We start from the raw sequence: 15115 nt of genomic DNA, 5'->3' as shown, positions 1-15115 counted from the left end.
TTTGCTACCCTTACTTCAACAGAAACTCACTCAATGGGTATCAGGGTTTTATTCCAAAAGACAAAGTGCATAAATGATTGGCTGCCTGAATCACAACTCCTTACCCAGAGGTCACAAAACTTAATAAGGTGCTTCATGAACTCTCCTAGCATTTACTGGTTGCCAAACAATTGGAAAGTAATGATGAGATTGAAAGAAAGGGTGGATTATTTCAAGCAAAAGGAGAAGACACAGAGGTTATGGTGGCTCATGCACTCCTGAAGTCAAATCAGAATACGTCAAATGCCCATAATACTAAAAAAAAACCCCCAAAGCTGATTAATTGGTGTTTCATATGAATTTAGTGCAGCAAATGTGAGATAGGCAAGCAAGAAATTAGCACACTCTTTTTTCCAAAGCGCATTTATGGAGGTTTCCCGCCTCTGGCCCTTTTTGATTTAAGAAACGGAAGGCGCAGGAGATTTGTTAAACAACACAGAGAGCAAAACAGCACTGATTGCTCGAAGTGTCAATCTGAGCCCCCAAACAAAATAACTTTCCAGCGCTTTGACCTTTCGAACACATGCAAACATTTCAGCATGTTTAACATTAATATTATCCCAAGGCACATGCTTATTAGCAAAAAGTCAAATCATACTCTGGTTTTCAGTACTTGCTAGCTATAGCTATTAGATCTTAACTTTTATAAGAAATGTGAACTAGACTGGAATTCATCTCTTCATATTTTTGTTCACCCAGGATTAAAACTATACTGAGCTTATACAAAAATGTTTTCAAATCTGCAACACAGCATTTGAAATTTATGATGAACAATAGATTCATTGATTGAAATTTGTCACCAAGACAAAGGTCAGCTGTGGATTTTAGCATTTAAAAGGTGGGTTTCAACATCTCAAATGTCAGTACATGCAGGTCCCACTGCTGGAATGGTTATTATCAGAAATTTCAGTTATCCAAACACCAAGAATTATACCCAAACCTCACAACACTAACAGCTAATTCAGAAATCTGAAAAGCCAGAGTTTGCCCACTTGCTTATTTATTTGTGTTTTGCTGGTTGGTAGCAGCCATTTTGGGCAGAAACCCAGGAATGTATTGTACCTACAAAGCGGGCACTACATGTATTACATGTATAGGGACACAGTTGGCGCTGTGGCCTAAACCACTGAGCCTCTTGGGCTTGCTGATTGGAAGGTCAGCAGTTCGAATCCTTGCAATGGAGTGAGCTCTGTCCCAGCTCCTGCCAACCTAGCAGTTTGAAAGCATACCAGTGCAAGTAGATAAATAGGTACCACAGTGGTAGGAAGGTAAACGGCGTTTCCATGCGCTCTGGCTTCCGTCACAGTGTCCCTTTGCACCAGAAGCAGTTTAGTCATGCTGGACACATGACCTGGAAAGCTGTCTGTGGACAAACGCCGGTTTGAAAGCAAGATGAGCGTCCCAACCCCATAGTCGCCTTTGACTGGAGTCGTTTGACTGGAGTCCAGAGATCCTTTACCTATATATGTATTGCAAAATCATCAGGTTCATCTCACGTTTCATTTTTAGGGTCTTCCAGCGCATATCATTGTTAGTGATGCAGTTGCTGTTTGATCCAATGTTATTCCAAATGACTTTGTAGCTGATGGTCTGTGTCTTTGGTCACATGTCACTGTTAACAGACAGTGAATGTGGAGTTTTCCTTTCCACACTAATGGTGGATTGTGCCCAAATTGAGGAAAGTTCCATAACTTACAGCTCTAACTTACACTTGTGTTCCTCCAATCAGTGAATGTTGGAGTTAAGAGCAAGTGCTCCATTGTATTACCTTACAGGGTTGTTGGAAAGGTGACTAATGCATCTTTCCTTCTCCCTTGCAGTGGAAAAGTGACCCTGTATGTTTTTGCCTTCCATCAGGCTGTGACACATATACAGTTGCAATCAAAATTATTCAGCCCCCATTATAAATCAGGTTTATTATCAAAATTTAGATTATCAGATGTTTACAATGAGCAAATAAAACAAAAGCAATTGAGTAGCTCAACACAATGGATGCTTCAAGTGTTTTCCCCAAATTCAGCTGAAATTGCAACTTATACTGGCTTCTCCAGTCTCACTACTATTCAACCCCTTCATGGCAAGCATCTTTAGTATTTAGTAGAGCAGCCTTTTGGTGCTATGACCTGCTGCAAATGAGATGCAAACCAGACAGCAGCTCTTGGCCCCATTTCTGAAGAATCGTAGCCCGTTCCTCATGAGCAATGGCCTCCAGTTCAGCAATATTCTTGAGTTTGCACGGTGCAACCACCTTCAAATGCCACCAGAGATTTTCTATGGGGTTCAAGTCAGGTGACTGTGGTGGCCACTGTAGAACTTTCCAGGACTTCTGCAACCAAGCCTTGCTGGAATTTGAGGTATGCTTGGGATCATTGGAAGGTCCAATAGCTTATTAATGCTGACATTGGTAACATCAAGACTGGATTTTTACAATGCTCCCTATGTGATGCTGTCCCTCAACTTGGTGCAAAAGCTGAAGCTGGTGCAAAATGTGGCTTCTAGGTTGCTGAGTTTAGCACCTCACAGCATACACATAGAACATATGCTAAAGAAATTGAACTGGCTGCCAATTTGCTACCAAGTCCAAGTTTAAGGTGTTGATGTTGATGCAACCAGGATATCTGAGGCAACGCCTTCCCCCATATTGCTCAGCCTGACCACATTGATACTCAGAGGTGGCCCTCCTGGTCATTCTGTGCTGTGTGGAAATGCATCACATGACCATATTAAAGAGGGCCTTCTTGGTGGTATGACCTGTTTTGTGGAATGATCACCTGTCAAATATCTGGCAGGTACTAACCGTGGTGGTTACTAATTTGGCCAGGCATTCCTGGGGCACAGTTATTTTAATGTCAGTTTTACCACTTCATGGATGTCACTGTTAGATAGATCAATGAATTTATCCTGTTGTGAACCATTGTGCTATGGCTTTAATTAAAGGCACATAAATAAGTCCAATAGTAATCAATAAAAGACTTCAATTGAAAATGAGTGCTACACACTGAGACCAGATTAGATATTAAGGCAATAAATGTTTTTACAGCGAATGGAGAAGGTTTAGTATGATCTCTCCAGTGGACTCAAGCAGCTATGCTTCAGGATGTGGCAGATGGTCTCCTACCAATTAGCCTGTTTCAAGGGGGGGGGGCGGATTAAACACCCTTCTTCCTGACCTCACTAATGTGGCAATCAAACTTCTCTCTGTGCACATAGGACAAATCAACCAATCCTCCATGCAAGATTATAAAGTCTTTCAAAAGCAAGTACTTCATTCATTGTTTAACCTCTCTATTTAGGGATGTTGTGAGACATCAAAAAGTTATGTTCACAAAAGTTGATTCCTGATGAGTTGTTGGCATCTGTCTCGAGAGACATTGGAGTGCGCCTCCGGAGGTGAAGTCATATCACTGCATTAGCAGCACCAAAGTGACCTCCCTGGGGCGCAAGCCTGGGCAGTGTGTCTGGAGGTCCTGGGCTACCCAGAGGACAAGACCCCACTCTCAGCTTCACTGATGCGGTCCAAAGGAAAGCAGAGCAAGACATTTGGCACCAGCTTGGCTGCAGGAGTTGCAGGAAGGAGGCGTACAAGGCAGCATCCAACCACCTTAGGGCCTTAACTCTGGATATGTGTATGGTATACTCCTTAACCTTTTCTTCTCTTGAAGATATCCTGCAAGGCAGTGAAGATTTAGGATCAGAGTTTTCCTTTTCCTAGATGCGCTACCTTCTCAGGCTGATGAGCCATATCTGCCCATCTCCCTCTACAGAATTTTCAGAAACCGTCTTCTTGAATGTTGAACATACTATAGGTCTTGTCCACTCAATCCACCAGAGCCTGTTTTCATATGCGGGGTAAGTCCCTAAGTTTCTGAGAGTTTGAGACTCATCAACTACTCTCAGCTGGTTTAGCTGGCTACTCAAAGCCATTCCTGGGTATGACCTCTGTCACACGCTGATAGCTCTCACCTGTGGCTCCTACAAGATGAGTGCAGGTTGGGGACCAAGCATGGGCAAACTCCTCCAGAAGTAGGATGGCATGTCCCCCACCAGAGGTACTACCCATCCCCTAACACCCGTCCTAATGACTTAGGTTGAGTCAAATAGGGCCTGGCTGACTCCAATCTCGTGCCTACCTCTGCTTTCTCTGTAGCCCAAGCTTCTCTCTTTCCTTTTTAATAAGCTTCTCTCTTTCCTTTTCTACAAGAGACCTGTAATTTACCTCTAGTGGCAGGAAAGTGAAAAGCTGAGGGTGATCAAACTCCATGTTACCAGCAGAACATCCACTTCTTTAGGGAATGGGGCAATCACTACAAATCAATTCAAAGATGGTACTGTTAGTGATGTTTCTCCCTTTATATGAAGGAGCCAATGTATCAGAAGTGGGTAAACTCCCAGAGTGGCTGGGGCAATCCAGTCAGATAGATGGGGTACAAACAACAACAACAATTTATTATTTATACCCCGCCACTCTGGGCGGCAAATAATAAAATTGTTGCTGTTGTTGTTATATCAGTTCATGGACATTCTAGTTTATCCTGTTGGATCATAGCTTATACTGTACTGAAACATGGCTTTAAGGATTATTATTTAAAAAACAACAAGAGGTAGGTTGTTGTGTTGGTCTGCCATAGTCAAAATAAAAAAAAACTTGAAAAAGATTATTTAAAAAACTCTTCCAAAAAATCCTTTAAATGACTCATTAATTTTTTTTCCTTATTAAAAAGTCCTTAAAAGAATCCTTCCAAAAATTTTCTAGTGGCATCTTAGAGACCAACTGTTTGTTATGGGTATGAGCTTTGGTGTGTATTCACACTTCTCTAGATACCTGATATCAGATATCTGAAGAAGTGTGCATGGACACGAAAGCTCATACCATATCAAACAGTTGGTCTCTAAGGTGCTACTAGACAATTTTTGGAAGGATTCTTTTAAGGACTTCTTTAGAAAGAATTTTTTTTTTAAGGACTTGATTCTTTTAAAGGAATTTTTTTGGGGGGAAGCGTTTTTTAAATAATCTTTTCCAAGAATTTATTTTATTTTATTTTATTTTTATTTTATTTATTTATTTGTTTGTTTGTTTATTTATTTTTAAAAACTTTTTTTTGTTAAGCAGCTTTCATCATCCTCAAGCACCAGCACCAACCAACAGTCATTTTAACCACCAATCAGAAAGAAGTTGCTCCAAAGCAGTGTTTTGTTTTTTTAAAAGATATTTATTGAAGATTTTCTTAATACAATAAAACAAAACAAACAAAGTAACATACAATAATCATACTTTCTTCACTTCATTTGACTTCCTCGCGTCTCTCGTTCCTGCGTTCCAAATTAATCAAACTTTATCCAGCAATTTATCGCCTTATTTCAATTCTTATTTTATAGTTTTCAAATATTATATCTCTAATTTTAGATAATTTAACCCAAACCTTAAAAGCTTAATTTTAACATGATATTTATCCAAAATTTAACTTTTCTTATATTTCACTTATCTTCCTATTCCTTTCGACTAATTTAATGGTGCCATATTATTTATAATCTTGCATCTTTCTTAACACTCATACAATTTACAATATTTTTGGAGATAGTCCTTGAATTTCTTCCAGTCCTCCTCCACGGCCTCTTCTCCCAGGTCCAAAGCAGTGTTTTGGTGCAGGGACAGAAAGACAAGTCTTTGGGAGCAAGCAGATTTTTATGTGTAAAACAAAAGTCCAGGGAACATTAGGTGCTTCTGAACGTCCTTTTCATTGGACATGCATCCATATTATTTCCACCTGCAAAAGTCTGGGGGCTGTCCTACATACTTCCTTTCCCACTAATCCTAGAACTTCCCAATGAAAAAAAAAGTGGGAGGGGAGAGATAACACACACAAAACCACACCTCGCAAAGTGGCACCATCAGATATTTGCAGGATTCCTTCCACCAGCCCAGACTTCCTCTTCTGAAAGAGAACCTGCCCCATCAAGAAGCAGGGATATCCCCCAAAGTGGCGCCAAGCAGGAGGAGATCTTAACAAAATCAGCTGTGGAGGGGGAAGTTTTGAGTTGCAAACTTTTCCCAGAGGGTGGGGATTCACCTGATTTCACACACCCGCTCAGTAATTGGGGGGGGGGTATCAATGCTGATTCCTTAAAGGAGTAGATATTCTCCAAGCTCTGTAAACCGAAAGCAGGCAACAGGGGGAAAGGGAAGAGAGCCCGCAAAAATCCAAAGCCTTGGCAGCAGAGTGGAAGCTTCTTAAAGAGGCAGTCAGCTCATTAGAACCCAAACCAGTAACGCAGGGGGAAACACACACACACAATTTGGGCAGGGGATGAGCACACGTACTAAAAAGGGGGGGGGGCAATCTCAAGTAAGTTTGGTCTTTCCCTCCAGAGCCTTTTTCCCATGAGTGGAAGTGGGTCAGCTGCTCCTCATGCAGCTTCTGTGACTCCCAAGCCTACAGTGAGTGGCCAAGCGGCAGCTAAGCACCGCTAGCTGTAGGCTTTGCTGCCCGCTGCTGGGCAGGTGCCCTGGCGCAGGACCCACTAAACCAAATAGAAAAGACGGTACTGGCTGGACCAGGGTGGAAGCAAAAGACCTGAGAGATTCCACATGGAAGAGGTTGCTGTCTTAACTGAAGATTGCAAATATAGTCCTCAGAGCCTAGCTTGCTGAATCTTAACTGGATAGGAGTGTTATAGGGAATTTGGCTTAGGTTTGGCTATGGGAGGAACTGAATCTCTTCCATATCCTCTTAAAGTGGCAGATCATTCACACTGAGAGGAACCATATAGTGTTAACATTTTTTTTAAAAAAAATTAAGGTAATTGTAATGAAGTAAATGTTACCATCTAGTTTATTAAGTAACTGTGCACACAAATATCACCACCTGTTTCTATTCGTAACAATATTCATAAAAATAAAGTATAGCTACTTTGATTTGTGCTTTATTTTGGGATCTCTCAGCTGCTTTGTCCTGGTAAGCTGAGGAATTAAACCATTCTTCTAAACACACCATAATGCCATTGCTCTGCCATTGTACAGTCAACTTTTAGAACTTCATTTTAGAAAATGTATGCCATCAATACTGTGTCTGAAGCAGATAAGTTATCTTGGAGAATATCTTTAGGGAAATGTAGGTGGTCCATTTAAAATAATGCAATGTTGTGTAACTTTTTGCAATTGGTTGCACACTGTTTGAAGAAGCAGATTAATGTACCAAATAGCATATGTGGGAATACTGCTTGATCCGATTTTACAAAAAGAGGCAATAAAAGAAAGTCCTTTCTAATTTCCTTAATGGAATTTTCTTTATTGTTCAAGAATATTTAGGCAGAAGCAAGATTGCATTTTCATTAGTACAGTTTTAATTTCCTAAATGGCCATATTGCTCATCTACATGTGGCTAGTAAGAACCATGCAACCCAAAATACACATTTTGGAAGTCGTTATAGGAAAGTGGTGATTACCTTAAATGCTATTCTAACTCAAACATCACACATCTGTACCAGCAAAAGGATGAGAATCTTACAAATACATGTCTACTTGGAAGTAGGGCCCACAGCATTAAGTGGTACTTACTCCAAAGTAGGGCTGGGGGAGAAATTTTATTCAGCTTGTGTTTAAAGCTAAATCTATCAAATTTACACCCAATGTGAGCCTCTCTGGGAAGAGCATTCCACAAATGTAGAGCCACCGAAGAAAAAGCCCATTATTGTGTTGCAGCCCTTTGGACCTCTCATGGAGGAGGCACATGGAGAAGGCTCTCAGATTATGAATTCAGGTCCGGGATTGTTCATATGAGGAGAGGCATTGAGGTATTCTGGCCCCGAGCCATTTAAGGACTAACAGGTCAAAACCAGCACTTTGAATTAGCCCTGATGGAAAGCACTCCTTGCCACTGAGGTCACCTGAGCCTCAAGGCAATGGTTCTAGGCATACCCCCAAGCTGCTGCTTCAGAGGGAATGTAACCCCATCAAGAACAGGCAATTTCCCATCCATCCGGTCTAGGGAACCACCCACTAATGGTGCCTCAGTCCATTTATCTGACCTACTTAATGAGAAATACTTCGTGAAAGCATGGATGAAGATAATTTTTTTTATTTAAAAAATGCCTTGTTATTAGTTAGAGAGGTCACTTGGGAATTGCTGACACTGGAAGAATGAGCAACCACTGTGTGTGTGCTGGCTAGAGAGTCAGAGTTGAAGAAGGGGATATTATTATGAAGCTTGTTGACTGGTTTGGGTATGTGGGGTTAAGGTGAAGCTGCACAGCATGTTACGGTGAGAAAAATAGCTGAGTATCATTCCCTCATTGAAAAGGTAAGCCTCGCTGCACAAGGCTACCTAGTAATCCTGGTGATTTATATAACTAATAACACAGGCCTAGTGAGTCACAGCATCTTTCAACCTTAAACAAGTTTGTTGTGAAGTTCATGCCACTCTGAACTCATATAAACATCAGGATGCAGATGTGATAAATAAACTCCCATTCCAGTTGTAAAATAAATATACTAGAATAGGGAATCAGGACACACATGCATGTATTAGTTCTATAAATGTTCAGAGTGTATCTATAAAATGTGGTCCACATTTGAAAATGACTAATAAAAAATAATTGTATGTCATATGTGTGCACCCTCTGTGTTGTGTAGGCATACAGTACATGTAGTTTGTGTTTTGATATCCCTGCCTAAGAGCATAATGTAGTATATGAAGCTGCATTTCATCTGAGTTGACTAATGTAGAGTGCAATCAAATTAGAATTTGGTAAACAAAATCTTCTATAGTCTTATTAGTATCCACCATGCCTGTCTGCCCTTGGCATTCATTGAAACAGCATTAGCAAAAAAGTGACCACGTAAGTCCTGGCACCTCTTGATGGTTGTTGGATATCATTCATTGTTTCCATATACAACTGAGAGAAACTTTCTTTGCCATTCTGAACAAAAAAAGGTAGCTAATTTGGGGATTGATTTCAGTATGCATCGTCACAGTGCAGTTGTCAACCAAAGCAGTTCAGATTTAAAATCTCCTTAAGAGTAATTGGAAGGGAACATCTGTGCCCTCCAGAAGTTATGACAGTATGAAAGTAACTTTCAAAAAATGCATAAGCAAAGGTTGCTTCAGAAACAGCTTGCTAATCAGCAGCAATATGGTGACCCAGTTCTCTGACAAGGCAGCATCATTAAACTTTCTTGTATACAGCATCTGTGTTAAAAAACATAACCCAACAACAGAGGATATGCAAAAGGGGGGGAAGAGAGAGGAAGTATGTGCACTCAGTGGACTAAGTAAGCTTTCATTATCAGCGAGATTCAATACTTGTAAGTTCACCAATATTGAGAATCTCCATTGCCAAACTCAGTTGCCAGAGTGGGGGTGACTGGATGGAAACGTCTAAATCTCTTTGGCAAAATCAACTCTGAGCCAACACAAGAGATGCTAGCGGATTTCATTGTGTTTTTAAGATCCTTTATGCCAAAACCCATCATGTTTAGCCAGTACACATGTTTCACTGCAACAGCCCTAGAATTGCCACTAGTATATTTGCAACAGAGAAACACAACCAACCTTGGGTATCTGATAATGCCACTAATGATATGCTGCACAGTTTTAAACACCTGTGGGTCTTGTTTAAAATGTTCAGCTAAAAATGTTTAATCTTTCCTCCTTTTTTCAAACAAACAAACAAAACCAAAAAACACCACTGGCCTGCTTCTGACATAAATGAGAACAATGACTTCTGGCTATATGAATAATCTCTTAGAAAAGTCACTTAAATAATGCAGATAGAATCCAGAGAGAGAGAAAATGCTGATAACTTTTTACTGGTTTTTTGTTTGTTTGTTTGTTTGTACACACACACACACACACACACAATAATCTAACAACATTTCAGGTTTTACAATCAATCATTCAACCTTGAACTTCCGCCTCCACCATGGTTTCCCCAAAGTTTGGATTCGTGCTGCATATTTTAGTTACTCCATGCCTTTGCTTCTACAAAAAAACACAAAAACAAAGAACTTCCACTGACCTTTCCACTGCTATTCTCAGTCAAATCCTATTTGTGTCTTAACATGTTTACACTGAGTTTTTAAATCTAAAAACATTTTCCAATTCTCCTTAAAGTCAATCTCCTTTTTATCTCTAATTTTATAAGTCAAACTAGCCAATTCTGCATATTCTGTAATTTTCAATTTACTAAGGATTTTTAAAAATAAAAATAAAAAGAGAGATTTGGTGGATCAACGGGATGCTCTGGACATAGTGTATCTTGATTTCAGTAAAGCTTTTGACAAAGTCCCCCATGATATTATTGCAAGAAACCTGGGTTGAATGAGGTAACTGTTAGGTGGATTTGTAGCTGGTTGACTGACACAAAGAGTATTCATTAGTGGTTCCTTATCATCTTGGGAAAAAGTGCCAAGTGGGATGCCACAGTATGTTGTCCCGGGCCACTTGTTGGTCAACGTCTTCATAAACTACTTGGATGAAGGAATTGAGGGGATGCTCATCAAATTAGCAGATGACACCAAACTGGGAGGGGTAACTAATGCTGCAGAAGATAGAATCAGAATTCAAAATGACCTTAACAGATTGGAGAACTGGACCCAAACTAACAATAATGAATTTCAATAGGGATAAATGTAAGATTCTGCACTTAGGCAGGAAGAACCGGATGCACGAATATAGGATGGGGGACACTTGACTTATTGGCAGTACATGTGGAAAGGATCTAGGGGTCTTGGTGGACCACAAGCTTAACACGAGTCAACAATGTGATGCAGCAGCAAAAAAGCTAATGCTATTCTAGGCTTCATCAACAGAAGTATAGTCTCCGGGTAAAGGGAAGTAATAGTACCACTCTATTCTGCCTTGGTCAGACCACACCAGTGATACTGTGTCCAATTCTGGGCACCACAGTTTAAGAAGGATGTTGACAAGCTGGAACGCGTGCAGAGGAGGGCAACCAAGATGATCATGAATCTGGAAACTAAGCCTTATGAGGAGCGCTTGAAGGAACCGGGTACTGTATTTTTAGCCTGGAAAAGAGGAGACTTAGGGGAGATATTATAACCATTTACAAGTATCTTAAAGGCTGTCACATGAAAGAGGGAACAAACTTGTTTTCCCTGCTCTGGAGGGTCGGACTCGAACCAATGGCTTCAAGTTGCAAGAAAGGAGATTCCGACTAAACTTTCAGAAAAAAAATTCTGACAGTAAGAGTTGTTCAGCAGTGGAACAGTCTCCCTTAGGAGTTTGTGGACTCTCCTTCCTTGGAGGTTTTTAAGCAGAGGTTGGATCGCCATTTGGACTAGACCCTTCCAACTCTATGATTCTATGTCAACTAGAGACTAATTAAGAACTAATGCAGCAATGGGAGTCTATCTTGGACATATATTGTAAGGAGAGTGGGAAACCAGTTTTGGAAAATTGTATTAAATTGTATTAATTTGGTAACGATTTTTAATAATTAGAAAAATCAATAAAAAATAATTGGCAAAAAAATATTTATCACTAGTAACAGGGCCTTCATTGCATAGGCTGCCCCAAAGAATGCTAAGAATTTGTTAGTCAGTGTCACTGACTGCTTTGTTCTCTCTGTGTTTATATTACTGCTGAGCTACTTTGAATTTTTTATGCACACATTTGCCAATGTGAAAAAAATCCATCTGATTCCTCTCTGTTCCAGTTGATTTCTATTATCTTTTCTTATGTTCACACACTTTATCTATTGGCATTATCTGCTCTCAGTGACACCGTCCTCTATTCAAATATGTTCAGCTTCATAATAATATATAAAAGTAACCTGCTTCAGAGCTGGACAGTGACTGGAACGCAGGTCCTGCTCTATCACTACATTTCACTGGTCTTCAGTATATTTCTAGCTTTAGTGAATTCAATGGCCGGCTCCAGGATTAAATAAATATGTCCAGGCAGCAAGTGACTGTGAAAGCAAAGTGTTTCATTATCTCATTACACTCTTTTAGCTAGTTTCATGCTAGTGTTTGCCTTCTGGAGATGGAACTTACTTGGTATGTAGGTATCATTTTTCTTGTGTCTGCCTCCAGCATCTCAAATGTAAAAGGAGTCTCTAGCTACTGAGTCTCTTCAGACATTATGGTACATGTGTCTTAGTAAGTGCGACATAAATCAATATCCAAAATGATCATCTGGGCTCCATTCTTCTAGGCTTTCTTTGACCTTTCTTCTGAAAGGGGAGAAACTTCATGTCTGCTAAGTAAAGCTTCTCAACTGCAGAACATACTAATTTATCTGCAGAAGCTATTTTTCTTCCCTAGGCAAAAATAAATGCATCCTTCCCATCATGTGATTTAGCGTTTCCCCCTAGCCATTTTCCTGATTTTTGTTCTTGCTCTGCACTTCATCCAAACGGATGGACACTTCCCCCCACTCATTCATATAGATGAAAATGGAAAAGAGTAGGGCTACAATTTGGAAATTTGATGGAGAAACTATTGCTACCATACCACAAATCCTGCTGTGCTGAGGCTGAGAGAAAATTCTGTTTCTCCTATGGGATTTCCCCTTGGAATTCTTCTGCTTTTAACTGCTGTCTAGCCTTGAGTTGTGACAGCCCTATCTAGAAAGAAATAATTGGACTAGGATTTTTTTCATGGGGGAAAAAGATTTGTGGATAAGGTGTGTGTAAGAGAGAGTGAGAGAAACAGAGAGAGAAAATAAAATACTCAATAGATTGCTTGTTTTTGCACATTTTCTATGGCCCTGAGGCAAAGTCAATATTGTGTAGAAATTTGGAATGGCCACCAACGTTACCAAATCAGGATTAGAATATGTCGGAACCAAATAAACACTCAAGGCTGGTCCACTAAATTGAATGGGACACTGTGGCACCCACCTCAGTGTATCCTCAACCACTGCCACTGGTCTGCCATCTTGCAGCACAGGATGAGTAAAGTGAGGAGAAGCTCAGTATGTACCTCAACTTGATTAAAATTAAGATGGGCTGGGCCACTGGGGACTACAGGATCCAGTCCAAATGGCCACCCCTGCCTTTTAGTTACTGTAAAATGACCAAAGACCTAGGATTAACTTCTCCCTTTTTGGTTCCAAATAGTTCAATAAAAATGTATTCCTGGCCAAACACGACAGGTTCCTTCATTGCTGTTTTCAGAACATTGTTCTATTAAATGTTATTCTTCAGAGACAGTCGTTGTTACAGTTTTCTAATTTATACAGACAATGGACAGCTGTCCAAACATTTGTGACAGAGATAGTGATTTCTACTCTAACAGGCGAGATTTCTGAAAGTCATTGCATATTTAACATACTCAAATGTGAACTGTATTTGTTCATAACAAGGATCAATTGGGAGTGGGGAGAACTCAAAAGAAAGAGCTTTTCTATCACTAAACAGAAAAACAGAAATATCCTGGAAGATAAATATTTTTCTACCTCAGCTAAGTTAACTATCTTTTTTTATTATGACTTAATGCAAAAAGAAAGAAAGAAAATACAACTGAATTAAAAAGAAAATTAAACATACACACAAAATGCAAATCTGGGTCATTTCATTTACATTCCTTGAAATGCAAAGCGCCCCCTGCCCCATTTCTTAAAATTATTTTATGTCACCACATATAACAACACACGTATTCGAGATTTGCAAAAATTAACTATCTTTGACATACTTGGTTAAAAGTTTTACCACAAATAACTACACATTGCTTACCAACATGTTGGTGCAAAGATATTTTTGATCTGATTTATATTCTCATGGATAAAACAGAATACATCTGCTGACGTAGAAGCCAAGTTGAAAAGTCTCAGAATAGCAGCTTATTCTATGGAAATAGAAGAGCAAGAGGCAATAAATGAAAGTAACAATCAGTTGCTACCTGCATGTCTGTAGTTCCGATATCTCTGATTAGGCAATGTAAACAGTTGTGAAGACCTGGGTTGAACTAAACAGTTGAGCTGCTAGAGGAAACTAGTGAAATGAGTCCTGCTGGTGCAATGGGACTTTCCTCACCTCTCTTTCCCCGATGTCCCTCAAATTGGTTAGGGGTGTGTATGTCAGAATAACCCCCGGAACAGCATGGAGGTTGAGGGGAGGGGATATAGTTCTGCCAACAAGCTGAAATATTTGTGCTGATGAAACAATCAAAATAGTGTGACATTGAATTGCTCTCAATATCTTATTTTTTTTTAAAAAAAAAATGCAATTCCACATTTATATTCAAGGTAATATACAAAGCAATGTTGCAAAAACCCTTACAAGTTGACCCAAAATTCAGTTGCCCTAATGCTTTTGCAGAGGCTTGTTTCTGAGGAAAGAAGTCTCTACCTGATGACTGACCAACTGATGGATTGTTTTAAAAGTCATTGAGGAGTGAGAAAATGGACCTCTCTATAAAGAGTTTCTAAAATTAAGTACCACAGGGGGTGATTAATATGTTTTCTCAAATTTTGTTTGTTTAGTCACTATTCCTTGCTAGTGAATGTAGTTCTGTTATATTCCAATAGAGCGTGTTCTCCTTCATGGAGAGCACGTGTTGCGGTGGGGGCCACCAGGACACTCCAAAGTTGGGGGCGGGCTAGCTGATCGTTGGCCACTGATGCGATTGGGGCTTCCCTTGTTGTTGGGAAGAAATTAATGTTGCCATTTATTGATTGACAGCCAGAAATGCTAAAACTCCTTGCACGAGGCTAGGTCTTCCTCTTTTCGCCCGTGCAGCGGATTGCCCGTCCCTCCCTCCCTAGAATAGGGTTGTTCGCTTTGACCTTGCTATGCCTGTCATGGGGTCGTCTGCTTTGGAGCGGGGGCCTGGTAGGAATTTTGTCCATCTGGCTGATTGGCTGGGGCCATTTGGTTTTTGCCTACTGCGTAGCAAATCGTCACAACTTGTAAGGTTCACGGTTAGGCATTGGTTTATGGTTTGGTTGGTTGAGGGGCATGGATTGGCTGTGCCTGCCCCTCTAATGCTGCTGCTGCAAGGGATTCCGTTAAAGGAATTGGGGGCTAACTATTGCTTGTCCACTCTGTCAAGGGGGCTCGGGCCATAGCAATGAGCTCCTGGTTGCATTTGGGGTGAGGGCAGGTTCCCCTATTC

General features: G+C 40.3%; 1 long non-coding RNA gene across 1 annotated transcript in view; it reads left to right on the top strand.

Annotated features, from left to right (window-relative positions):
* Positions 1 to 2262: 2262 nt before the first annotated feature.
* The window catches only part of LOC309367780, a 29557-nt gene continuing 16704 nt past the window's right edge, over positions 2263 to 15115 (top strand). The window contains exons 1-2 of the long non-coding RNA XR_014167353.1: positions 2263 to 2393; positions 3702 to 3888. This is a non-coding gene — a long non-coding RNA (uncharacterized lncRNA). The remainder of the gene's footprint in view (positions 2394 to 3701; positions 3889 to 15115) is intronic.

Source organism: Podarcis melisellensis (assembly GCF_964234715.1).
Source record: "Podarcis melisellensis genome assembly, chromosome: 4".
Classification (NCBI taxonomy): domain Eukaryota; kingdom Metazoa; phylum Chordata; class Lepidosauria; order Squamata; family Lacertidae; genus Podarcis; species Podarcis melisellensis.
The sequence above is the reverse complement of the archived record's forward strand: the minus strand, read 5'-3'. Positions and strand labels throughout refer to the sequence as shown.